Raw genomic sequence first — 27,411 nt, forward strand, 5'->3', positions numbered from 1 at the left:
AAATCCTATCATGTGTACGGCCCATTAAAGTGACACCTGTGGTTCGAATATTTGATATTTCTGTCAGCAGGATGCTAACCCCCTCCTAACAGAAAATTGTGTAAAGTGTGTAGACAGTTGTTAGTGTAGGATGTACCTCATTTACTCTGTTGTTATAGCCACAAACCTGAACATTTTAAAGAGCAGATGCACAATGCTTACTTGTCCCTTGTCCTTTACTCCATACAAGTGACATAGCACAATTAATGTATTAATATGTGCTTACCTCTTGAAAAAGTTTCAGTAGTCCATGCAAAGATATACTTATCAGAATGTCTTTGAATGCTATCTGTGTACATAGCATAGTATTTATGACACATATGACTCTATGACTTCATACCTCCTGCTGGGTTCAAGGGTTGAAATCATTTGACATAAAGCATGGCAGTCACACAGCCAAAAAAATAATCTGGATGCAAAATTGAAACAGTGGTAAAGAAATAAAATCTTATGTACGGAACTCAGAGTTTGGGCCATCTAGAAATTGAAGGTGAATATATCCTGGTGGGGTTCTATGGTTCTTTGTTGAATTGTTACATACATCCATCCCACATAGACTGCGAACTGGAAGCATGCAGGGATATTTTGGCAAAGGTATGTAAAAAATATGGATGGACAAAAGGATTTCATTATCAACAAGATTTGTATTGATTTATTTTTTTAAATCACAGGAATGATCTTCAAGTAATTGGAGCAGCGGGTGCGCCGACATATGCAGGGTTATACCTTCGGTGAGAGGAGAGTGTTCCTTTCCCATCAGCTACATTTGGCGCACACATCACCTTCTGGCTAAGGTATGTGGATCCTCTGCTGGTGGCATGGAGGGGGAGTGGTATTGTTCTTGCAAAGCTTGTGTAAAAATGATATAACAATTAAAGCAATATTTTCCTCGCATATCCTTAAATCCACTTTTGGAAAAGGGTAAAAATGGGTAAAAAATTGTGACAAAATTTTTTTCAAAGCCAACAGAAGATTACCGGTATTTCCCCCTTCGTGCTACCAGCCATACTTGTGGGACAGTTCCATCGACTTTGCCAAAAATTAAGATTATGTACAGTAGTAGAGGGAAGAGATTTTAAAGTAGAGAATACTCACATAGAAGATTTAGACAAAGATTCAGGAAAGCCTATGCTATTGATCATAGTAACCTATCAGAGGTAAAGGATAAATGTAAATACTCTAAAGATGGGTAAGATTGTTAACACCATTGACTCCAGATAGAATGGCATTAAGGGGATTTTAAAAGATCAATGGCATGTTCTTGATTGTGGGAAAGCATCAGGCTTTCACAGTGAGAGGAAAGGGGAATCTCAAATACTAAAAAATTTGTAAAATGACTGTACCGCATCGGGTACGTGAAATATTACAACCAATTCAAAATCAACTTTAAAGTAATAATATATGTGTAGAATCTGATAATGGTTCTTCTACTCAACATAATATAAGCTCCAAAAATAATGTGGATAATAGTGCAACTCTGCGCGTAGAAAGGCTAAAATTCAAATAAAAATTAAAACTTATTTGAATTTTAGCTTGAGTTTTAATTTTTTAGTTTTTAGTTTTAGTTTAAATTTTATTCAAATTTTAGCCTTACTAGACGCGGAGTTGCACTGTTATTCACATTATGTTTGGAGCTTATATTATGCTAAGTAGAAGAATTATTAACAGACTCTACACATATACTGTATTATTACATTTTACACATTTTTTTTGTAGTTTGGAAGGTGGAAGTTGTGAACACACCGGGAGAGTGTTGGCTGCAGTTTAGCCTGGGTTATTAGGCAACATATGTTTGTTTATTTTCAAATCAATTTTCTTTTTGAGACTGGTTACGCTGATTTACTACACTTCTTTATAAAATCTCAAAGCTTTGAAAATCCAATAAAGTGAAGAAAAACATTAAAAATAAGAACATATTTACTCCTCGCTTCGGCCGGACATATACTAATGATACAGAGAAGATCAGGCACGACCCCAGCGCAAGGATAACACGCAAATTCGTGAAGCATATTTTTTCTTACCATGTTGTATGATAACCTTGCATTCTCTCAGGGAATGGGCTCTTCTGTGTTTGGTCCTTCTCACGTACTACATGGCCATTGGCACATTCTTTTGTACAACCACTCACTGGACAGCCTGTTGTCCCTGCGGGTCATGGTAATTGGCTTACTGCCCTTAACTTGTCCTCCTTTTGAACCAATCTGTTTACTTAAACCCCAAATTCAATCGACCCTTGATTGAATATGAGAGACTATGCTCTCTCCCTCACGACTCTGCTTCAGTCTCCTGTCCCCAGGAAGTTCCAGCAACCCACAAAACCTGAACTTGCAAATTGGTTGGAGTGCCTCCTTAACATCAGCTGATCTTCTGAGCTTCAGCCCAGCTATCTGTCTGTTGTCCTGCCTGAGCCATCTACTCTACAATAGGGATGAGCCGAACACCCCCCGGTTCGGTTCGCACCAGAACTTTCGAACGGACCCCAAATTCGTACGAACTTTAGAACCCCATTGAAGTCTATGGGACTCGAACGTTTGAAATTAAAAGTGCTAATTTTAACGGCTAATATGCAAGATACTGTCCTAAAAAGGGTTTGGGGACCTGGCTCCTGCTCCAGGGGACATGGGTCAATGCCTAAAATGTTTTTAAAAATGGCCGTTTTGGCGGGAGCACTGATTTTAATGACGATTAAAGTGAAAAAAAAAGTGAAATATTCCTTTAAATATGGTGCCTGGGGGGTGTCTGTAGTATGCCTGTGAAGTGCCACGTGTTTCCAGTGTTTAGAACAGTCCCTGCACAAAATGACATTAAACAGAAATAACATCATTGAAAACTGCTTGCGGTTTTAATGTTATATCTGGTTCCTGCAATATGGTTGAAAATCATTGAGAAAAATGGCATGGGTAGCCCTCCCTGCCCATTACCAGCCCCTTTGGGTCTTGTACGCATATTAAGGGGAACCCTGTACCCATATTAAAAAAAGGAAATGCGTGTGGCCCCCAGGCCCTATATACTCAGAACAGCAGTATACAGGCGGTGCAAACAAGACAGGTACTGTGTAGGTTTGTTGTGTTAAGTTGAATCTGTTTGTAATTTTCAACTGGTACATTTTTAAAGTGTAGCTCCAGTCAAAAAAACTATTTTTAAGCTTTTTGGAAAACATAGGGAAGGGTTATCACCCCTGTATAATTTGTTTTGTCGTCCATCTTTTTTCATCTCACTTGCTGTTGTCTCCTTCTGTTTGCAAGTAGGAGACGTTTGTAAGTTGGATGTTTGAAAGTAGGGGCCTGCCCTATATGCTCTGCAGAAATGGCGGAACAAGGTGTTGGTTTTGCCACAACATTGTAAGCCCTCAAAGTGACTCTTGGTGGGCGCTGGAGCGCCCTGCTGTGAATGATTATATCAAGAATTGTAATTACATGCCATTGTTGAACAGTGGTAGAAAAATTGACCTTTGGTGGTTGTGGTGCTGGTGCCACAACACTATAAGTCCTCACAGTTAATCTGGGTGGGCACAGGAACGGGCCCTCCTGTGAAATATTATATCAAGAATTGTAATTACATGTCCCTGTTAAACAAGGGCAGAAAAATTGGGCCTTAGGCACTGGTGCTGGTGCCACCACACTGCAACCTCTCCCATATACTCTAGTTTTATTGCAGGAATTAGCCCTGCTGCAAAGCATTGCATCAAAAATTGTAATTAAACGCCCCTGTTAAACAGGGGCAGAAAAATTGGGCTTTAGGCACTGGTGCTGGTGCCACCACACTGCAACCTCTCCCATATACTCTAGTTTTATTGCAGGAATTAGCTCTGCTGCAAAGCATTGCATCAAAAATTGTAATTAAATGCCCCTGTTAAACAGGGGCAGAAAAATTGGGCTGATGGCATCACCCAGAACCAGAAATGTTCTTCCAACATATCAGCGGAGGAGGAAGAGGATAGACAATCAACATAACAGGACAGTCACTCAGTATCAGCATAGGCAGTCTTGAAGGGATGTGATATTTAAAAAAAAATTATTCAGGTACATCCGCTTCAGGTGCTTGGTAGCTGTGGGTGATCCAAGACTGATTCATCTTGATGAAGGTCAGTCGATCAACTGATTCGGTGGACAGGCGCACCCTGTGATCGGTAACAAAGCCACCAGCAGCACTGAAGGTGCGTTCCGAAAGAACGCTGGATGCAGGACAGGCCAGTAGCTCAATTGCATACTGTGCAAGCTCTGGCCAGTGATCCATCCTCAAGACCCAGTAAGCCAGAGGATTTTTGGTGGGAAAGGTGTCCAAGTCTGACCTTGCCCCTAGGTATTCCTGCACCATGTAAATCAGACGCTGGCGATGGTTGCTGGAACCGATCATACCTTGGGGCTGCGGACTAAAAAATTGTCTGAAAGCATCAGTCAGATGGCCACCTTCGCCATTGCTCCTTCTGACCGATGCCTCAGCAACACGTTGTCCAGGACCAGGAGTTTGTAACCTCCCAGTTTCTGGGAACGCGTTGCACAGACCTTTCTGTAAGGCCTCCCGGAGATGTCTCATCCTCTGCTCCCTCTGCGATGGCAAGATAAGGTCGGCAACCTTACCCTTGTACCGTGGATCAAGGAGAGTGGCCAGCCAGTAATGGTCCCTCTCCTTGATCCGAAGAATACGAGGATCCTTCCGCAGGCTTTGCAGGATCAGGGAGGCCATGCAGCGTAGGTTAGCTGAGGCATTCGGTCCGGAGTCCTCTGGGTCACTAAGGGCAACATGATCCGCAGCTACCTCCTCCCAGCCACGTACAAGTCCACATGTTTCTTGGGACTGTAAATCATCCCTACAAGACTGCTGCTGCTGATGCTGAGTGCCAGCCTCCACCTCCATGCTGACACAATCATCCTCCTCCTCTTCTTCCTCCTCCTCATCCTCTTCCTGTGTGATGGGTGGCACAGCAGGAACACTGTCTGGATAAAGGGGGCCTTGAGAGGCAAGGAAGACCTCTTCTTCCTGCCTCTGTTCTGCCTCAAGTGCCCTGTCCATTATTCCACGCAGTGTATGCTCCAAGAGGTGGACAAGAGGTACAGTGTAACTGATGCATGCACTGTCACTGCTCACCATCCTTTGGCCTCCTCAAATGGTGACAGGACAGTGCATGCATCCCTGATCATGCCCCACTGGCGTGGTGAGAAAAAACCTAGCTCCCCTGACCCTGTCCTGGTGCCGTAGTCACACAAGTACTCATTGATGGCCCTCTGCTGCGTGCGCAGCCGCTGCAGCATGGCCAACGTTGAGTTCCACCTGGTGGGCATGTCACATATAAGGTTCTTGGGCAGGTTCAACTCCTTTTGGAGCTCAGCCAGCCGAGCACAGGCATTAAATGATCGGCGGGAAATGCACACAGACTTACCTGGCCTGCTTCAGGACATCCTGTAAGCTGGGGTACCTGCCCAAGAACCGCTACACCACCAGGTTAAGGATGTGAGCTACACAGGGCACATGGGTCAGTTGTCCCTGTCGGAGGGCGGAGAGGAGGTTGGTGCCATTGTCACAAACCACCATTCCTGGCTTAAGCTGGCGTGGCATCAACCACCTCTCGGCCTGCCCCTGCAGAGCTGACAAAACATCCGCCCCAGTGTGGCTCCTGTCCCCCAAACAAACCAGCGCAAGCACGGCATGGCATCGTTTTGCCTGCGTAATTGCGTAGCCCCTGGAACGCCTACGGAGCACCGCTGGTTCTGAGGACAGAGCACTGGAAGAGGCCATGGAAGAAGAAGAAGAGGAGGGGGTGGAGGAGAGAGGTGTGTCACAACCAATAGTAGCATTTTGGAGGCGTGGTGGCGGAACAACCTCAAACACTACTGCACCTTGTCCTGCATCGTTCCCAGCTGCTAGAAGAGTGACCCAATGGGCCGTGAAAGACAGGTAACGTCCCTGTCCATGCCTGCTGGACCATGAGTCAGCGGTAATATGCACCTTACCGCTGACCGCCCTGTCCAGCGAGGCAAGGACATTGCCTTTCACATGCCGGTAGAGAGCCGGTATCGCCTTCCGTGAGAAAAAGTGGCATTTTGGGACCTGCCACTGAGGAACCGCACATTGTACAAACTCACAGAAGGGGGCCGAGTCTACCAACTGAAAAGGCAGCAGTTGAAGTGCTAGCAATTTAGCCAAGCTAGCATTCAACCGCTGGGCATATGGATGGCTGGGAGTGAACTTCTTTCGCCGGTCCAGCAGCTGGGGCAGGGACATTTGCCTGCTATAATCGGACGTGGGTGTACTGCTAGCAGAGTGCCCGGAAGCACTTGGCTGTGACACACCTAATTCTACACCTTCATTCCTCTTAGAGCAGGTTTCAGAGAGGACTTAAGGTCTAGTGGGGTTGGAGATCCCAGCTGATGAGGAGCAAGGAGAGGTCCGCTTTGTTCTTTGGTGTGGGTCTTTGAGGTATGCTTGCCAACGAGCTGCATGGCAGGTCAACATATGTCTGGTCAAGCATGTGGTGCCCAAGCCGCTGATGTTTTGGCCACGCGAGATACGCTTGAGACATATGTTGCAAATAGCAGCGGCGCGATCTGATGCACTCGTCTCAAAAAAGGCCCACACCAAAGAACTTTTAGAATAACGCGCAGAGGCAGCGTCCTGCACAGGCGGAGCTCTGCGGTGTGATTCAGTCGGTGTGCTGCCCCTAAGCTGGCCCCCGGAGGGCATCCTGCCTCGTTGGACATGTGCCTCCTCCTCCTCCTCCTACTCCTCCTCCTCTCTCCTACCAGGCACCCACGGGGAGTCAGTGCCCTCATCATCCCCTCCCTCTTCATCGCTGTAGCAAACCTGGCAGTATGCTGCAGCTTGTGGAACATGACTGCCAGATTGCTGTCCTTCTTGAGCATCCCCTCTCTCTGCGCTCACGCTACTGCCTTCCTCTAGCTGAGTGTCATCATCAGAGCCTACAAAACACTGGGCATCCTCCTGGAGCATGTACCCAACACTGTGCTCAAAGAGTTCAGGAGACTCCTCAGGAGGACGTGGTGGGTCTAGGGAAGGAGTCACTGATGATGACATCGAGAGGAGGGAAGACGATGCGTTGGCAGCTGCTTTGCTAGTACCCTGAGACTGGGTGAGAGAGGATGAGGAGGATGAAGAGGGCTTGGTCATCCACTCTACCAAGTCGTTGGCATGTTGCGGTTCAACATGTCCAGCTGCCGAAAAGAAGGACAAGCGTGTCCCATGGCCACGTGCTGATGACAATGCACCACGTCCACGACCAGCACTGTTGTCTCTAGACACAGAGCCTGCCTGCCCTCTTTTATCGGCTCGCACCTGTCTGCCTCTCCTTGCTGGCCTTCCAGACATGGTAATGGCCTGAAGGGAGTTGGTTAAAACAGCAGTTGGGTAGTGTATATTGTGCTGGAGGCACAAAACACCCACTAACTCCTGCAGATGCCTTTATTATAGAACACCAGAGATAAAGGGGTATACTTTAATGGAGTCACACAACACCCACTAAGCCCTGCAGATGGCTCTATTAGAGAACAGCAATAAACGGTAGATACAGGTGTATATTGTGCTGGAGTCACACAACACCCACTAACTCCTGCAGATGCCTTTATTATAGAACACCAGAGATAAAGGGGTATACTGTAATGGAGTCACACAACACCCACTAAGCCCTGCAGATGGCTCTATTAGAGAACAGCAATAAAGGGTAGATATAGGTGTATATTGTGCTGGAGGCACAAAAAACCCACTAACTCCTGCAGATGCCTTTATTATAGAACACCAGAGATAAAGGGGTATATACAGATGTATACTGTGCTGTGCTGGAGGCACACACAACTTCCAATAACTCCTGCAGATGGCAAGTGGGCTCAAATATAGAAGAGCTATGTAGGTGGATATAGCGGTGTGTACTGGGTACAGAGCACGCAGACAGCACGCACAAGCTCCTAACACTACTGACTGCAAGCTCTATTATAAAAGATAGATCACTAGCTATATAGGTGAGGTGAATATAGCGGTGTATACTGCGGTCAGGGCAAGCAGACAACAACCACTACAGAAGAGCAAGATCGAAAATCGTCCGATAACGATCGGTGTGTACTGTGTTGAAGGTACACAGAACACCCACCAACTGCTTCAGACGCCAACACACTACACAAGGCCGCCGCGCTGGCGGCCTTATATAGTGTGGGGCATGTACTACACAGCCTGAGCTATGATTGGCCACAGGCATCCTGCCTGTGGCCAATCATGGCTCTCCTCACTGCTGGCGCTGTGATTAGCCAAGCATGTGGGGTCACAGTGCATGCTTGGCCAATCATGAGCCAGCAATGCACTGCGATGACGCAGTGCATTGTGGGGCGTGAGCGCCACACGAATTTGGCGCGAACAGCCCATAACGTTTGGAATTCGCCGAACGGTCGAACAGCCGATGTTCGAGTCGAACGTATGTTCGACTCGAACACGAAGCTCATCCCTACTCTACAACCTCAACCGCAAGTTCTGCAAGCAACACTTCCAGGCACATGTGTTCCTCCTATCCCTAGCCACCATCTGTTCCACCTTCAGTGGGGCTTGGGTCGGAGATACAAGGGAGGCCGGCCTCGTCATATCAGACTCCTACCAGGTACATGACAGTACCAGTCAGCCACGGATGGAGTCTGAAAGGGAGGCCTCCCCACCAGGGGACATTTTCAGATCAATCTCTGCACTAACCTATATAGTGCAGGGATTACAGAAGAATCTATATCTGTATTTTGTAAAGGAGGAGAAGCACCGCAAGTATTGTTCAAGGGTTTGGTCATTTGACCATTTGTTTGTGGGTGGTATGCAGAGGAAAAACGGAGTTCAATGTTCAGTGCCTCACATAAAGCCCTCCAAAATCTAGAAGTAAATTGTACTCCTCTGTCGGAGACAATGCTGTCTGGGATACCATGTAGCTTAACACCTTCTTTAATAAAGGCTGAGGCAGTCTCGGTGGCAGAAGGGGTTCCTTGTAAGGGTATGAAATGAGCCATCCTGGTCAGACAGTCGACAACAATGAAAATGGTGGTGAAGTCTTCAGATGGGGGAAGCTGTACAATGAAATCCATGGAGATCATGCTCCATGGTTTCTTAGGTACAGGGAGAGACTCCAAAAGTCCCCAGGTTCTGGCTCTGTCTGACTTATTTCGAAGACATATTGTACAAAAGTTTACATATTTCTTGCAGTCCTGCATTAAGTCTGTCCACCAAAAGGTGCAGGAGATCAAATCGTCAGTCTTAGAAATTTCAAAATGCCCCGCAAGAAGGGTGATCATGGCAGCGTCTCAGAATAGCAACTGAATTGTTCAGGGACAAAAATTTGTTCTTTATGAAAGTAAAGATAATTTCTTAACTGGAGTGCCAGGTCCTGGGAAGAAGGTCGGTTTACCACATCTGCTTTTATTTGTGACACCAGGTCTGCTTGAAGAAATAGAACATTTTTAGCTGGGAGAATGGTATCAGGTTCCAAGGAGATTACAGGGCTGTTGAACATGCAAGATCAGGCATCCGGTTTACCGTTCTCTGAACCGGGGAGGTAGGTGATGTGGAACATCAAATGTGAGAAGAACAGTGCCCACCTTGCTTGTCGAGGTCTTAATCATCTAGCCGTCCTCAAATACTCTAAATTTTTGTGATCTTCACTGATTTTTGTGATCCGTGAAAATCAGGATCGGGTGAGATGCTCCCTTCAAAAGATAACGCCACTCTTCGTGAGCAGCCTTGATGGCCAGCAACTCTCACTCTCCAACGTCATAATTCCTCTCAACTTTTTGGAGAAGAAGGCCACTGGATGAAGGATTTGGGACCTTGGAGCTGGGATAATATAGTTTCGACCACACTCTCAGATGCATCTACCTCCAATACATAGACCAGGGATGGATCTGGGTGCATCAAGATGGGGGCTGAAGTGAATAAAGCTTTTAGTTGTTCAAAAGCCTCTTGAGCTTCAGGAGTCCAGCAGAAGGGAACATGCTGTTTTGTTAATTGTGTAATGGGGGAAATGATGCCAGAGAAGTTCTTGATACATTTTCTATAGAAATTTACAAACCCCACGAACCTCTGAACAGCCTTTCTGTCAGTGGGGGCAGGCCATTCTAGAATTGATGTGACCTTCTGTGGATCCATGGAAATACCGTCGGTGGAGATGACAAGTCCCAAAAAATTTATGGTTTGTTTCTCAAAGTCGCATTTTTCAGTTTTAGCATACAGACGGTGTTCACGGAGCCACCTCAACACCCTTTTCACATAGGTTTGATGTAATTACATGGTTTCAGAGAATATAAGAATGTCATACAGATAAACAATGACAACTAGAGTTAGAAAGTCCTGGAAAACATCATTCACTAGGTGCTGAAATGTGGCTGGGGCATTGCAGAGCCCGAATGCAATAACTAAATATTCAAAGGGGCCGAAGCGTGTCCGAAAGGCCTTTTTCCATTCATCTCCCTCACTGATTCGGACTAGATTATACACTCCTCCTAGGTCGAGCTTGGAAAACATCTGTGCCCCCCTCAGTCTCTGGAATCAGAGGAAGGGGGTACCGGTCCTTCACTGTGACTTTATTAAGGTCCCAATAGTCAACACAGGGTCTCAAGGAATGGTCTTTTTTCTCCACAAAGAAATTACCGGCACCAGCAGGAGACATGCAGGGCCGAATGAACTGCTTTTTTAGGCTTTGGTCAATGTAGGTACTTAGAGCTTCCAGTTCAGGTTCAGAGAGAGGATAGATCCGACCAAACGGAATCTCGGCCCCGGAAAAAGTTAAATTAGATAATCATACATCCTATTGTGGGGAAGAGTGTCTGCACCCTTCTTGTTAAACACACCCAGGTATTTGTGGTTGGCAGCAGGGATTCATTTTAAAGTTTCTGGGTCAGGCTGCAGACTCAAGAGAGGGGTGGTGTTGACTGTATTTCCGGGAAAGCAGTGTGTCAGGCAGTAGTTGGAAGAGAAGGAGATGTCTCCTGTAAGCCAGTTAATGTGCGGGTTATGGGCTTTCAACCATGGAATACCAAGGATGACAGGAAACATAGGTGACGTTATGATGTCCAGCCAGAGGAGTTTGTGATGGCCTGAGGAAGTTTGACAGAGGATAGGTGCAGTTTCTTCGGTAACAGGCCCTGATTTAATGCCGGAGCTGTCGGCCAGGTGGACATTGAACCCTTGCTTCTTGGCACATATGGGTAGCTGATGTTGAGAGACAAATGTGGAATCTATGAAACAGCTGCAGGCCCCAGAGTCTATAATAGCTGGTACAGAAATTGTCCTCCCAGAGTGGTGAAGCTCCACTAAGAGGGAGACATGTGACTGATCTTTTCCAGGAACATACATCATATGAGGCAGATGAGGACGAGATCTGTTGGGTTTTACTGGGCAAGTCCGTAAAAAGTGGCCAGCCTCCCCACAGTAGAGGCATAGATTGGTTTGCTGCCATCGAAGACGCTCAACAGGGTAGAGAGGAGGCCTACGAAAACTCCTATGGTGAGTCTTAAGCGATTCCTTCTTTCCAGAGAGTGCAACAGATGAAAGAGCAGCAGGTCTAAAAGTCACAGCATGGGCTCTTTGAAGTTTTTCAGATTGCCTTTGCTGTAATCGTCGGTCAATCTGGATGGTTAAGCTGATCAAGTCCTCTAGAGATGTTGGTACACCCACTCGGGCAAGCTCATCCTTCAAGGTATCAGAAAGTCCCAAGCGAAACTGGTGACAAAGTACAGAGTGATTCCATAGGGTGTCAGCACTCAAAACACGAAAATGAGTGACATAGTTATCAACAGGCCTTGGGCCCTGCTGTAACCTGCCAAGCTTGGATTCAGCAGGCTGATGATAGAAAGGATCAGCGTATAGCTGGGCCATGGCTGCAAAAAAGGAATCAGTGGCTGTCAGAACTGGGTCATGCTGTTCCCTGAGATGATGGGCCCAGGAAAGCGGTTCGTTTGACAACAGAGTAATGATGAACCCCACCTTGATGTCTTCTGAAGCAAAGGGCCGGGGCAGCAGAGAGAAATACAGTTCACAGGAATTCCGGAAGGTACGGAACGTTCCACTGTCTCCGGAAAACCATTCCGAGATAGGCCCTCTGGGTTGCGGAGGGGTAGCAGCCTTGCGGAGTAGCCCGAGCTCAGTTTGAACAGAAGAATCTGTAACTGAAGGAGAAGCATATGCCGATGCCACATTCATCTTATCCGAGAGTCGCTCTTCCATGTGACTTAGATTCTTCTGTAATCCCTGCACTATTGTCATGGTTATGCAGTGATCTTCCTGTGTTTGCTTACCTCCCCTCATGTGTTCAGACTAGAGGCCAGCCACTTCCACCTGGTGGTTTATATAACCTCTCCTCTAAGCATGGCTCCACCCCAGGCCCTATCAGGGAGCCCTATAATAACCTGTGCACTGCAGGCCATCAGTGCTGATCAACCATTGTGTATTCCTTTGTGTGTTAGCTTCCTGTTACCTGCTGTGTGCGATTCTGTTGTTTCCCGTTACCGACTTTGGCATGTCTTTGACTATCCCTGTTTGCCTGTGATCCTGACCCTTTGGCATGTCTTCGACTATTCCCGTCTGCTTGTGGCCCCGACCTTGGCTTTGTCCCTCACCATCCCTATCCTCCTGTTGTCTACTGTGGGTGTGAGCTGGGGGACCCTGGGGGTCGCGACCTGGAGCCAGTTGCAGCCAAGTCCATCCTCACCACTAGAGGCGCTGGTGAACACCTGCTGGCTCTTAGACTCCGCGCCCCAGGGAATTTTACGCTCTAACCCCAGTGGGATCTGTCCCCCGTCTGCAGCAGTCAGCCATAGGGTCCACAACCTTGCGGTGCACCCCTGATCCCTACGGTGTGCATCTGTCACCTCGCCTCAAGGTGACCTGACAGTTTGATCAGCCATGGACCCGGCTGACGTGCCGCTTCCTACAGTCGATCCGTTGCAGGGCTTAGTTCGCAGACTTGAGACCCAAGAATCGCATCAGACCCAGGTGATGCAATTCCTTCAAGATCTGGCTTCCCGCTACCCGAACCTACAGTCCCAAGTACAGTCAGCAGCTGCACTTATTGCACCAGTCGCATCCACGCATGCATTATTACTGCCAGCTCCGTTCCGTTTCTCTGGGGACTCCAAGGCTTGCAGGGGGTTCCTTAGCCAGTGCACAATTCATTTTGAGCTTCAGCCCCAAAGCTTCCTGTCCGATCGGGCAAAAGTAGCATATATCATATCCCTCCTGTCCGGCGAGGCACTAGCTTGGGCTGCCCCTCTGTGGGAACTGAATGATCCAGTGGTTTTTAGCCTATCTAATTTCTTGAAACTTTTTCGGAATATCTTCGAGGAACCTGGTCGTGTCTCCTCAGCCGCTAGCGCTCTTTTACGTCTCCGTCAAGAGTCTGCGTCTGTGGGACAGTATGCCCTTCAGTTCTGTATCCTCTCAGCTGAATTGAGCTGGAATAATGAGGCCCTAGTTGCAACCTTTTTACATGGCCTCTCTGATAGAGTGAAGGATGAATTAGCAGGAAGATCCCTTCCTGCTGATCTGGACAGTGTCATCACCTTGTGTAACCAAATCGATATTCGCTTTCAGGAGAGGGCCCTGGAAAAAAGAGGCCAGCACTCCCCGTTCTTTAGGCAGCCTGAGTCCCCAGTCCCTTCTCTTCGATCCGAGGAGCACCCCCTGCCTACCGAGGAACCTATGCAGTTGGGCTGGACTAAGTTATCTCCCGAAGAACGCGCTAGGCGAAGAACTCTGAGCCTATGCCTCTATTGTGGGGCCAAAGGTCATTTCCGTGACACTTGTTCTCTTCGTCTGGAAAAATGCTCAGGGCTAATACATCTGGAAGGTGGCGTATTAGACCCTGAAATATCACCTTCACCTTCTCGTCTTCTCCTTTCTGTGTTGCTTCATGTCGGTGCTTCCTCTCGTTCGGTCTCAGCACATCTGGATTCCGGAGCCGCTGCCAATTTCATGGATTGGGAAACTGCATCCTCCATGAGACTTACCCTTTTGCCCCTTACAATGCCATTGGTGGTCTTGGCGATTGACGGCACGGTTCTCCCAGGGGGCCCTATCCGCTTTCAGACTCTTCCTGTTAAGATGTCAGTAGGGACACTCCACCAGGAGTGGATATTCTTCCTTGTCTTACCTAAGGCTTCATCTCCTATCATATTAAGTCTTCCTTGGTTACGGCTCCATTCTCCACACGTTGACTGGTCTGCTGGACAGATTCTGGCTCGGGGTTCCTCCTGTTCCTCTTCCTGCCTACTCAAGGGTACCCCAAAGGAGAGACTTCCTGTTACCACCATCCCAGTATCTTCTGCTCTTCCTGCTGTATATAGCGATCTCTGGGATGCGTCCTGCAATAGTCGGACTGATGCACTCTCTAGGTCATGTGGTACTCTGGATGAGGGGTCCACCTATGAACCTGAGTGGATCATTCACTCCAGTTCGCATAACCATTTACCTTTGCCTGTCCCTAATCTCCCTTGGACGCACAGCCAGGCTAACTTGTCTGCAAGTTCCACAGTCGCTATGCCCTGTGATGCAATTGAGATGGTCGCTACACCTGACAATACTATTCAGTCGGCCTCTGCACCAGTTATGCCAGTCCAGCCCATGCCCAATGAGCTTCCTGCTTCTTGTTCAGGACCTTCTGTGACCCGGCGTCTCCCTACTGCTACTATGTCAGTTCAAACCCGTTTAAGAGGTTCAATCCATCCTTTGGATAGAATACCTCATTCGGCCAGGAGGGGTTTTCAATCTTTTTCAGGGCTCTCTGCATTCTGTTAGTGTTTCAGCTATCCAGCTTGACTCTTGTGACATGTCACCTTCTAACCAACCTGACCTCAGGGATACACTGACCTCTGCCCAGTCTGGTGGTCCTGTTATGGATGCCCACCTCATCTTTAAGGGTCTGGGGGACCCTGCTCAGACTCCTGATCTTCTCATGCCCTTACCCATTCCTAAAAAGCCTTTAGTCCTCAAGTCTTCTCGTCCTCTCCCTACCTCTGTTTCGGTCTCTGAGGATAATCTAAAATACGAGGTTAGTCAAGTTTTGGATTCCCGGCTCCGTAAAGGCATTCTTCAGTACCTCGTACTTTGGAAAGGGTTGGGCCCTGAGGAGAGGTCTTGGATCACTGCATCTGAGGTCTTTGCTCCCTGTCTGTTAAGGAGGTTCCATCTGGAGTTTCCCTTTAAGCCTGGACCTAGGCGGGGGAGGGGGAGGCCTCGTAAGAGGGAGGGTACTGTCATGGTTATACAGTGATCTTCCTGTGTTTGCTTACCTCCCCTCATGTGTTCAGACTAGAGGCCAGCCACTTCCACCTGGTGGTTTTTATAACCTCTCCTCTAAGCATGGCTCCACCCCAGGCCCTATCAGGGAGCCCTATATTAACCTGTGCACTGCAGGCCATCAGTGATGATCAACCATTGTGTATTCCTTTGTGTGTTAGCTTCCTGTTACCTGCCGTGTGCGATTCTGTTGTTTCCCATTACCGACTTTGGCTTGTCTTTGACTATCCCTGTTTAGCTGTAATCCTGACCCTTTGGCGTGTCTCCGACTATTCCCGTCTGCTTGTGGCCCCGACCTTGGCTTTGTCCCTCACCATCTCTATCCTCCTGTTGCCTACTGTGGGTGTGAGCTGGGGGACCCTGGGGGTCGCGACCTGGAGCCAGTTGCAGCCAAGTCCATCCTCACCACTAGAGGCACTGGTGAACACCTGCTGGCTCTTAGACTCCGCGCCCCAGGGAATCTTACGCTCTAACTCCAGTGGGATCTGTCCCTCGTCTGCAGCAGTCAGCCGTAGGGTCCATAACCTTGTGGTGCACCCCTGATCCCTACGGTGTGCATCTGTCACGTCGCCTCAAGGTGACCTGACAACTATATAGGTTAGTGCAGAGATTGATCTGAAAATGTCTCCTGGTGGGGAGGCCTCCCTTTCAGACTCCATCCATGGCTGACTGGTACTGTCATGTACCTGGTAGGAGTCTGATATGACGAGGCCGGCCTCCCTTGTATCTCCGACCCAAGCCCCACTGAAGGTGGAACAGATGGTGGCTAGGGATAGGAGGAACATATGTGCCTAGAAGTGTTGCTTGCAGAACTTGCGGTTGAGGTTGTAGAGTAGATGACTCAGGCAGGACAACAGACAGATAGCTGGGATGAGGCTCAGAAGATCAGCTGATGTTAAGGAGGCACTCCAACCAATTTGCAAGTTCAGGTTTCGTGGCTTGCTAGAACTTCCTGGGGACAGGAGACTGAAGCAGAGTCGTGAGGATAGCCGGGTTCGGTAGCAGGTGGGCAGTGAGGTACAAGGCATTAAGCAGAAGCAGATTCGTGTGGAAGCCGGAATCAGGAACCAGTAGTCACAGAGTATCAGAATCCAAAGGCAGAGTCAGGGAAAGCCAGGATCAGCAATGGACATCAAGCAGATTCAAACAGGGCACAGAGGTTCGGGACACAGCTGAAGACCAGTCAGCACTGTTTGTGAGTTAGAGCACCCTTTAAATAGGCCGTCTGGTGTTAACTGGAATTAGGGATGCGCTTCTGCGCGTGCACGCAATCCGTTGCAAGTGCGCACTAGGCGCAAACTAACAGTTCTCTTAAAACATCTTTCGATCTTCTTTCTATTCTTTCTACTCATTTTTCCTCCTTCTTTATGCTACCAAATGCAATACTGTTGTATCTTATGTCAATGATCCGTTTTTGGTACTTGATGGGAGGTTATCCCTCTATTGTTATTTCTTTGTTATAAACAATAAAAATATATTTGTCTCTAAAAATAAGAACAATAGTAACAATTACTGTTAGCGCAAAAACACTATGACTGAGCATAGAGATGGATCATTAACATACAGTCTGTTGACTTTTCATCAGTCCATAGGACAGAATGTTGAGATGGTATGATAAAGGCGGCTGCTATCCTCAGAGAGAGCTAACTCTGTATGCAGAAAAGAGGGGAGAACACAGAAAGCACCACCTAAGTGCGGTATTACAATCAGATTTTTAATGGCAACTTAAAACACTCACAAGAAGAAGTAAAAACATGTGCTCATCTGTAATCTGATGGTATAGTGGGATCCTGGTGCTCCAAGTGTCAGGAAAGGGCTCCAATGTGTGTCTGTGTGGTTGGGCAATCCGCAGCATGTCCTGTGGCCACCAAGAAGGCACCTGGAACCAGTGTGGAATGCACAGAAATTACATCATGGGCAGCTTGGCTACTTCCAGGATCGCTGTAACAGTCCAAGGGGATGGGCAGACAGGCTATGAGCTTGGAGCTCAGTTCCTTCTACAGGCCTGTGGACTGTTGGCAGCAACATTTGCCAATCACAAATCCCCTAACAGGCTTATCCAATAGCAGCCATATTGGCCCTTCTAAGCCTGCTGGCCATAGTTCAAAGACCATGCAGTATATTATGGTTTACAAAAAAAACATTGTCCCAGGTCAATCAGCACATAAATTGCTGGGACCATGAATCCTGAACCCGTAGGATTGCAGCCAAATCCATGGTAGCAGTGAAACCAATTTATATTCATTATAAAAGCTTTGATACTATAATGCCATGTGCTTTTTTTCACTAGAAATAAAGCTTGCTATGCATCATTTACTAACTGTCAGGTGTTTGCATGTGATGTGACTTGACGTTACACATAACATGACACTGCAGAAAGAGTCATCATGAAGAATGCATAGTCACATAAATTACATTCCACTGAAAGATAGTAAAAAAGTTTTTTTTTAACTCCCATTTTGCACTTTTAGTATACAGCAGTTTAGACAACAATAACTTTTAAATTGCTTTGCACAACAAAATTATTTTCACAATGTTTTTTTAGCTCCTATCTGGACTCCATTTGGTTCAGTGCTCTTAAAAATATCCAAATTTTTTTTTCATTGTCAGGCGCTTAAGTTACTCTTTTTCGGAGCCAGGTCAGTGGGAGTGGCCCTCTCGCTGTGCCCTCTGGGAGAGGTTATTTAAGATACGGACGTCATGTGGTTCGGAGTTCCGGTCCAGTATGATGTGCTGACTACTTGGTCCTGGTCCTCCTGACCAGCCCCCAGGAAGGCTATGGCCTGGATTGCAGATTCACCCGACTTTAATGCCTTGGGGCTGGCTAGCCTGAGGCAGGGAAACTAAAGGAGGATTCTGAGGTGGTTGGGTGCCGTCTCCCTCCATAAGGAGGGAAAGCCTCAAAAGGTAATTGCAAAAGAAGTTGGATGTTCCCAAAGTGCTGTATCAAAGCACATTAATAGAAAGTTATGTGAAAGGGAAAAGTGTGGAAGAAAAAGGTGCACAAGCAGCAGGGATGGCCACAGCCTGGAGAGGATTGCCAGGAAAAGGCCATTCAAAAGTGTTGGGGACTTTCACAAGGAGTGAACTGAGGCTGGAGCAACAGCTTGAACTATCTTACTTTGCATGTAATGAGTCTATCTCATACATTAGTTTCACCTTTTATGTTGCATTAGTGAAATAAATGAACTTTTGCATGATATTCTAATTTTTCGTGTATCACCTGTATTAACCACTCGCGGACCAGCCGCCGCAGTTTTACTGCGGCAGGTTGGCTCCACTGCATAAATTTGATTATTGTACGTGATCTCACGAGGCTTGCATAACAGGCGGCGTGCGTGCCCGCCGTGAGCTCCGTGAGTCCGCCCGTGGGTCCCGCAGACTCGATGTCGTCTCATGGAGAAGAAGAACGGGGAAATGCTGATGTAAAGAAGCATTTCCCCCTTCTGCCTAGTAACACTGTCACTGATCATAGTTGATCAGTGTTGTGTCACACACAGCCAGAATCACTCCCTAGGACACACTTAATCCTTGCAGTGCCCCCTCCTGGTTAACCCCTTCACTGCCAGTCACATTTACACAGTAATCAGTGCATTTTTAATTGCACTGATCGCTGTATAAATGTGAATAGTCCCAAAATAGCTCCAAAACTGTCCGATGTGCCCGCCATAATGTGGCAGTCACGATAAAAAATTGCTAATGGCCGCCATTACTAGTAAAAAAAATACTAATAAAAATGCCATAAAACTATCCCCTATTTTGTAGATGCTATAACTTTTGCGCAAACCGATCAATAAATGCTTATTGTGATTTTTTTTTAACCAAAAATATGTAGAAGTATACATATCAGCCTAAACTGAGGAAACTTTTTTTTTATAATTTTTTTGCGGATATTTATAATAGCAAAAAGTTAAAAATAATGTGTTTTTTTCAAAATTGTTGCTCTTTTTTTGTTTATAGCGCAAAAAATAAACACTGCAGTGGTGATCAAATACCACCAAAAAAAAGTTCTATTTGTAGGAAAAAAAGGAGGTAAATTTTGTTTGGGAGCCATGTCACATGACCACGCAATTGTCAGTTAACGCGACGCAGTGCAAAAAGTGCTCTGGTCTTTGGCCAGCCAAATGTTCCGGGGCTGAAGTGGTTAATAAAAGGCTCTGTAAACAAATTCCTCTGTGAAAAAGTTCAACAGTGTATCTCATAACCAGTGTAAGAAAAACAATGTGTCAATCCTCTATCAGATAAATTGCCTGATCACCTCAGTACAAAAGATAAAAAAGCCAATATCTCCTCACATCCAGATCAAACAGCTCCACTTCTAATGCCGCATACACATGAGCGGAATTTCTGTCTGAAAAATCTTGGATGGTTTTTCTGATGTAATTCCGCTGAAGCTTGGCTTGCATACACACGGCCACACAAAAGTTTGTTGAACTTTCGACCGCCAAGAACGCGGTGACGTACAACACTACGACGAGCCAAGAAAATGAAGTTCAATGCTTCTGAACATGTGTCAAATTGTTTCCGAGCTTGCGTTGAATTGTTTCTGAGCATGCATAGGAATTTTGCGTGCCGGAATTGCTACAGATGATCGGAATTTCCGATCGGAGCTTTTACCGACCAAAAAATTGAGAACCTGCTCTCAGTCTTTTGCTGACTGGAATTCAGCCAGCAAAAGTCCGATGGAGCATACACACGGTCGCATTTTCCGATCAAAAGCTCTCATCGGTCTTTTGCTGGCTGAATTTCCTATCGTGTGTACACGGCATTATCCTCTCATTGAATAGATTAATGTATCCCTCCCTTTCCTGACTCCACATGGAAACAGAAAGCAGCAGGCTGGTGTCTCACAGGTAATGATACATGCAGGAGGCATGCATATCCTTATACATAAGCACTATGGCAGTAGTTTAGAAATAATGAGAGTGGATTTACATCTACTTTAAGGTGATAGGGTTAGGTTAAAGTGATATTAAAGTCTCGTTTTTTTTTTTGCTTAAAAATAACAAACATGTTATACTTACCTGCTCCTCCTCTTCTTGGGTCCCTCGCTGGATGCTCCTGGCCCCTCCCTCCTGCCCCCACAGCCAGTAGCTTGTTATGGGGGCACCCGAGCCCAAGCTGCTGCTCTGTGTGTCCATTTGGATAGGGAGCATGGCCCCACCCACTCTCTCTCCTCATTGGCTCACTGACTTTGATTGACAGCAGCAGGAGCCAATTGCGCCCTGCTGCTGTCTCAGCAGATCAGGAGGGGAGTCCCAAGCAGCCGAGTCTCTCTTGCAACATCGCTGGATAGAGATGCAGCTTTGGTAAGTATTAGGGGGACTGATGCACACAGAAGTTTTTTTTATCTTAATAAATAGAATGCATTAACCACCTCAATCCGGGGCACTTACACCCCCCTCCTGCCTAGACCAATTTTCATCTTTCAGCACTCTCACATTTTGAATGACAATTACTCAGTCATACAACACTGTACCCATATAAAAATTGTGTCCTTTTTTTCACATAAATAGAGATTTCTTTTGGAGGTATTTAATCACTAGTGGGTTTTTTATTTTTTGTGCTATAAATAAAAAAATATGTAAATTTTGTGAAAAAAATGCCTTTTTCTTTGTTTCTGTCCTAAAATTTTGCTAATTAGTAATTTTTCTTCATAGATTTTAGCCAAAATTTATACTGCTACATATCTTTGGTAAAAATAACCCAAATTAGTTTATATTATTTGGTCTTTGTGAAAGTTATAGCGTCTACAAACTATGGTGCCAATCACTGAAAATTGATCACATCTGATCAGGCCTTCAGTACATCAGGTGTATCTCATTTCTTGAGATACTAACAAGTCAGGAAAGCACAAATACCCCCCAAATTACCCCTTTTTAGCAAGTAGACATTCCAAGGTATTAAGTAAGTAGCATGGTGAGTTTTTTTAAGTTGTCATTTTTTCCCACAATTCTTTGCAAAATGAAGATTTTTTTTGTGCAAAATTGTCATATTATCAGGTTATTTCTCACACACAGCATATGCATACAACAAATTACACCCCAAAATACATTTTGCTACTCTGCCCGAGTATGGCGATACCACATGTGTGAGACTTTTACACAGTGTGGCCACATACAGAGGCCGAATATTGAAGTAGCACCTTCAGGACTTCTACGAGCATAAATTACACATCTCATTTCTCAACCACCGATTACAGTTTTGAAGGCCCTGGAACACTAGGACAATGGAATTGCCCACAAAATGACCCAATTTTGGAAAGCAAACACCCAAATCTATAATCTATGAGGCATAATGAGCCTTTTGAATGGTTCATTTTTTTCCAGAAGTTTTTGGAAAATGTGGAAAAAAATGAAAACGCATATTTTTTACACAAAGTTGTCAATTTATAAGATATTTCTAACACATAGCATGTATATAGCAAAAATTACACCCCAAAATACATTCTGCTACTCATCTTGAGTATGGCGATGCCACATGTGTAAGAATTTTACACAGCCCGGCCACGTACAGAGGCCCAACATGGAAGTAGTACCTTCAGGCGTTCTAGGAGCATAAATTTCAAATCTCATTTCATTCCTATCTATCACACTTTTGAAGGTCCTTGAGCACCAGGACAGTGGAACTACCTATGAAATTACCCTTTTTTATAAAGCAAACACACCAACGTATATTCTATGAGGAATGGACTGCAGATAGGTACTCAGATACTCTGGCTGCAGATAGGTACGCGGGTATTCTGATGGGCTGGAGCCAGGTCCTCAGGTAACTTGATGAGCTGCAGACAGGTACTTGGGTACTCTAATGGGCTGGTGACAGGTACTTGGGTACTCTGATGGGCTGGTGACAGGTACTCAGGTACTCTGATGGGCTGGTGACTGGTATTCGTGTACTCTGAAGGGCGGTGACAGATACTCAGGTACTCCGTATTCAAATGGACTGTGACAGGTACTCAGGTACTCAGATGAACTGTGACAGGTACTTGGGTACTCAGATGAACTGTGACAGGTACTCAGGTACTTGGGTACTCAGATGAACTGTGACAGGTACTCGGGTACTCAGATAAACTATGACAGGTGCTCTGGTACTCAGATGAACTGTGACAGGTACTCAGGTACTCAGATGGACTGTGACAGGTACTCAGTTACTCAGATGGACTGTGACAGGTACTCAGATGGACTGTGATAGGTACTCAGGTACTTATATGGACTGTGAAAGGTACTCAGGTACTCGAGCACTCATATGGACTGTGACAGGTACTCAGGTACTCGGGTAATCAGATGAACTGTGACAGGCACTCAGGTACTTGGGTACTCATATGGACTGTGACATGTACTCAGGTACTTGGGTACTGAGATGAACTGTGACAGGTACTCGGGTACTCAGCTGAACTGTAACAGGTACTCAGGTACTCGGGTACTCAGATGAACTGTGACAGGTATTCGGGTACTCAGATGGACTGTGACAGGTACTCGGGTACTCAGATGGACTGTGACAGATACTTAGGTGAACTGTGACAGGTACTCAGATGGACTGTGACAGGTACTCGCGTACTTAGATGGACTGTGACAGGTACTCGGGTACTCAGATGGACTGTTACAGGTACTCAGGTGAACTGTGACAGGTACTCAGATGGACTGTGGCAGGTATTCAGATGGACTGTGACAGGTACCCGGGTACTTAGGTACTCAGATGAACTGTGACAGGTACTTTGATGGGTGGTGAGAGGTACTTTGATGGGTGGTGACAGGTACTGGCCTCCCAGCCCCCACGTTTTACTTACCTGAACCCTCAAACTTATCCCACAGGGACATGCTGTCTCTCTGCTAGGGGGTTCTCGGCTGTTGATTGGATAGACTGATAGCAGAGCAGCCATTGGCTCCCACTGCTGTCAATCAAATCCAATGACGTGGATGCTGGGGGGCAGGGCCAAATCCTGCATTCCGTGTCTATGGACGCCAAATGCTGGACTCAGGAGCACGTCTGCAAGGTAACCCCCAGGAGAGCACTTATCAGTGGAGATAAGTATGATATGTTTGTTATTTAAAAAAAAAAAAAAATTAACCTTTAGTGTCACTTTAAGTGGTAAGTTATGATTTAGGGCTCATTTCAGAGGGGTAAGTTTAGCAAGAATTTGTTTTAGTGATTTGTCACTGGAAAAATAGTAGATTTCTATGAAATTGCTCCTTTTGGGGAGATACTTGGCTCCCACATTGAGTTCGGACTGTGTTTGCTGTTGGCGACACAATTTCTGTTGATGTTCACCTATCATTTTCTATGGTTAGCTACAACCTGTTTCTCCTAAGCTCTTTTTATTATCTTTGTTTTAAAGTGGGCACTATGAACAAAAATAAATCACTAGTGCCCTCCTAGCATAGGATGCTAGATAAATCTAGTTTTTGGTTCCTGTAATCAAGGGAGCAGTAGTTATTTGAGCTGGCCTTTCCAGGGTTTCAGGGTGGGCATTAGATGCCTCCCCCTGCCTCTGGAACAAGCCTCCAGAACTTAGGGCGGTAAATTCAAATAATCAGCCTAAATAATTATCATGCCCCAGCCAATCTTTGGACAGGAGTTCTTTTATTTTACATTTCCTGTCACAGGGTCACAAACAGTGGCGACCCCTCCATTAGGGCGCTGTCCCCCATCCATGCGTCTGGATAGGGAGCCGGCACTGTATGATCTACATACAGGGTGCTGGATGCATGGATTCCAATCAGCACGTGATTAGAGCCAGAGGCTCTAATAGGCTTCAAAAAAGGGTGGGCTTGGGGCACAGAGCACTGCGCCCGAAGCCCATCCAGTTGTGTGACAATAGCGAATAAATATTCGCTATTGTAACACTGATTCTCCTCCTGGCCAATCAGGAAGTGGGTCGTGAGACCCGACACCTGATTGGCCAAAAGAAGATCCGATTGGATTGCCCACCAGGAGGAGGAGGGAGGAGATACAGGGGAACCACCCAGAAAGCAGCCTCCCACAAACCGGGATGGGGTAAATGCAGGGTCCGACTGACTGACCGACTGCAGGGGGAGGTGACTCCAGCCGCCTCTGGTCACAAAGCTGTTTGCTCCCCAGTGAAATCACACAGCAAGGTTGTCATCCTGTGGGCAGGATAATCTTTGGTGAAAATGTTGTTTTTAATAAATGTTAAAGCGGTAATAAACTGAAATCAAAAATGTAACATATTGCAGCTTACCAATAATTAGATGATTAGATGTGCCTGTATTCATTTTCTTTTTAAGGCTTCTTTCCTTAGTTTTTACCTGGTGATCTAGTCAGTAAGATCCCTTTCACTCTGAGGCGTTACAAAAATGCTCTAAAATGTCTAGCGCTATTGCCATGTTTTTACTGTACTTTTGCCGCATTAGCTCTAAAAATAGCGCTAACGCCCATGCATTTTTAAAGTGCTTTTAAAGCGTTAGCGTTGGCTAACAACCCCACCCCTTTACATCACATCCTGTGCACTTCCTGTTTATTACAGGATGAAGATTAAGTATTTGGAGTTGCTGTTGATGTTTGTGCTACCTATTTGGAAACATATCCTCAAACAGAGACCACAACGTCGCTTTTGGGTTCATCCCATCCAACAAATGCACTCTGACAGATGACAATTGTTGCTCTATCAGGACCTGAGAGTGCACCCTGATAAATTATGAAATTACACTCGGATGAGCATTGCAATGTAATAGTCACAATATGCCAGTCCCCTAATCTCATTCCCTATAGTCCCATACCCCTAATTCTACCTAATCCCTGTTCCTAACAACCCTAATCCTGGTCCCTATAGTCCAAGAACCCCTAACCCTTACCCTAATCCCGGTCCCTATAATCCCAAACCCATTACCCTTAACCCTAATCCCAGTCCCTATAGTCCCAGACCCTTAACCCTAATCCCGGTCCCTATAGTCCCAAATCCCTAACCCTAATCCTGGTCCCTATAGTCCCTAACCCTAATCTCGGTCCCTATAGTCTCAAACCCTAACCCTAATCCCGGTCCCTATATTCCCAAACCTCTAACCCTAACCCTAATCCCAGTCCCTATAGTCCCAAACCCCTAACCCTAATCCCGGTCCCTATAGTCCCAAATCCCTAATCCTAATTACGGTCCCAATAATCCCTAACTCCTAACCCTAATCCTGGTCCCCATAGTCCCAAACCCTTAACCCTAATCTTGGTTCCTATAGTCCCAAATCCCTAATCCCGGTCCCTATAGTCCCTAACCACTAACTCTAATCCCATTCCATATAGTCCAAAACCCCTAACCCTAATCCCGGTCCATATAGTCCCAAACCCCTAACCCTAGTCCCTATAGTCCCAAACTCTTAACCCTAATCCCAGTGCCTATAGTCCAAAGCCCCTAACCCTAACCCCAGTCCCTATAGTCTCAAACACCTAACTCTAACCCTAATCCCAGGTCCAATAGTCCCAAACCCCTTACCCTAATCCCAGTCTCTAACCCTAATCCCGGTCCCTATAGTCCCTAACCCTAACCCTAATCTCAGTCCCTATAGTCCCTAAACCTAATCCCAGTCCCTATAGTCTCAAACCCCTAACCCTAATCCTGGTCCCTATAGTCCCAAACCCCTAACCTTAATGCCAGTCCCCATAGTCCCAAATCCCTAACCCCAACCCTAATCCTGGTCCCTATAGTCCCTAAACCCTAACCCTAATCCCATTCCATATAGTCCCAAACCCCTAACCCTAATCCCAGTCCCTATAGTCCCTATAGAACCATTTCTTATATTCTGTTGTTTAATTTACTCCCTCCGAAAATGATCTCTCATTGTTTTCCATCTTATCTTGAACATCTGTACTGAAAGATAAAATTCATTCTTTTTATTTACAGATACCTTGCCACAGGAAATACTTGCACATCACTACAGTATGAATTTTGTATTGGAATATCAACCATTTGTGACATTATAAAGCAAACATGTGATGCAATCTGGAATATGAGAAATGCATTCATGCTTTTTCCAAACAAAGAGAAATGGGATAATGTGGCCCAGCGGTTCTTGATCAAGACTAACTTTCCTAACTGTCTAGGAGCAATAGATGGAAAACATATCAGGTTAATAGAACCTTGTCATAGTGGAAGTCATTACTATAACTACAAGATATATTTTTCAGTTGTTTTGATGACTGTGGTAGATGCAAACTATAAATCCCTTTTTGTCGATATTGGAGCATTTGGAAGCTGTGCAGACTCCACCGTTGCTTGCTTCAAATCAACTCAATTTGCCGGATAACCGACCATTGCCTGGGACAGATGATCCAAATATGCCGTTTGTCTTTGCGGCCGATGATGCATTTGCTATCCATGAGCATCTACTGAAGCTCTACTTGCAGAAAAATCTTGACACCCGGAACAGAATATACAATTACCATCTCTGTTGGGCAAGGCCACGTAGACTGGTTGAATGTTTTTTTGGCATACTTGCCAATAAATTAAAATTTTCCTTAAACTGATAAACTTAAAAGTTGAAAATGCAAGTTAAGTAATAGAGGCAGCATGTGTGTTACATAATTTGGTAAGGGAGAGAGATGGCATACATTTTGAAGACATATTGGCACACAATATGGAACCCACTGATTTCGCTCATGTTCATGGTCCGAGAATGTGTTTCACAATAAGGGATGAGTTTGCTGACTATTTTTTGAGCCCTGCAGGTGCACTAAGTTGGCAAGGATATATGATCTAACCCTTTAATTTAGAGGTTTTATTACATTGCTTGGTACATATTCTTTCAACTTGTAATATGTCTGTTTATATATAATCAGATTAGAGACTTCTGCTATCATATTTGATTTATGAATTGACTGCAGGCATGTTATAATAAATAAAATTGATAATCTTTTGTGCGTCATTCATAGTTCATTCATAATTATTACATACAAACTAATAACATCAATTAAATCAGGGTTAGGGTTGGGGAATAGGGACCGGGATTAGGGTTAGGGGTTTGGGACTATAGAGACTGGGATTAGGGTTAGGTGTTTGGGACTATAGGGCCTGGGGGTTAGGGTTAGAGGTTTGGGACTATAGGGACAGGGATTAAGGTTAGAGTTAGAGGTTTGGGACTATAGAAACTGGGATTAATGTTA

At 45.8% G+C, this 27,411-nt stretch overlaps 1 long non-coding RNA gene and 1 pseudogene across 1 annotated transcript; both read left to right on the plus strand.

Moving 5' to 3' along the window:
• Positions 1-387: 387 nt before the first annotated feature.
• LOC143974226 (uncharacterized) lies at positions 388-27,164 on the plus strand. Its single transcript, XR_013272185.1, has 3 exons — positions 388-633; positions 711-833; positions 26,153-27,164. It is a non-coding gene; the product is annotated as an uncharacterized LOC143974226 (long non-coding RNA).
• Positions 1,962-2,059, plus strand: LOC143980019 (U6 spliceosomal RNA; annotated as a pseudogene).
• Positions 27,165-27,411: the final 247 nt, after the last annotated feature.

The sequence above is a fragment of the Lithobates pipiens genome, unplaced genomic scaffold, assembly GCF_037356315.1.
Source record: "Lithobates pipiens isolate NorthernLeopardFrog02 unplaced genomic scaffold, aLitPip1_a1.2 Scaffold_13, whole genome shotgun sequence".
Taxonomy (NCBI): Eukaryota; Metazoa; Chordata; class Amphibia; order Anura; family Ranidae; genus Lithobates; species Lithobates pipiens.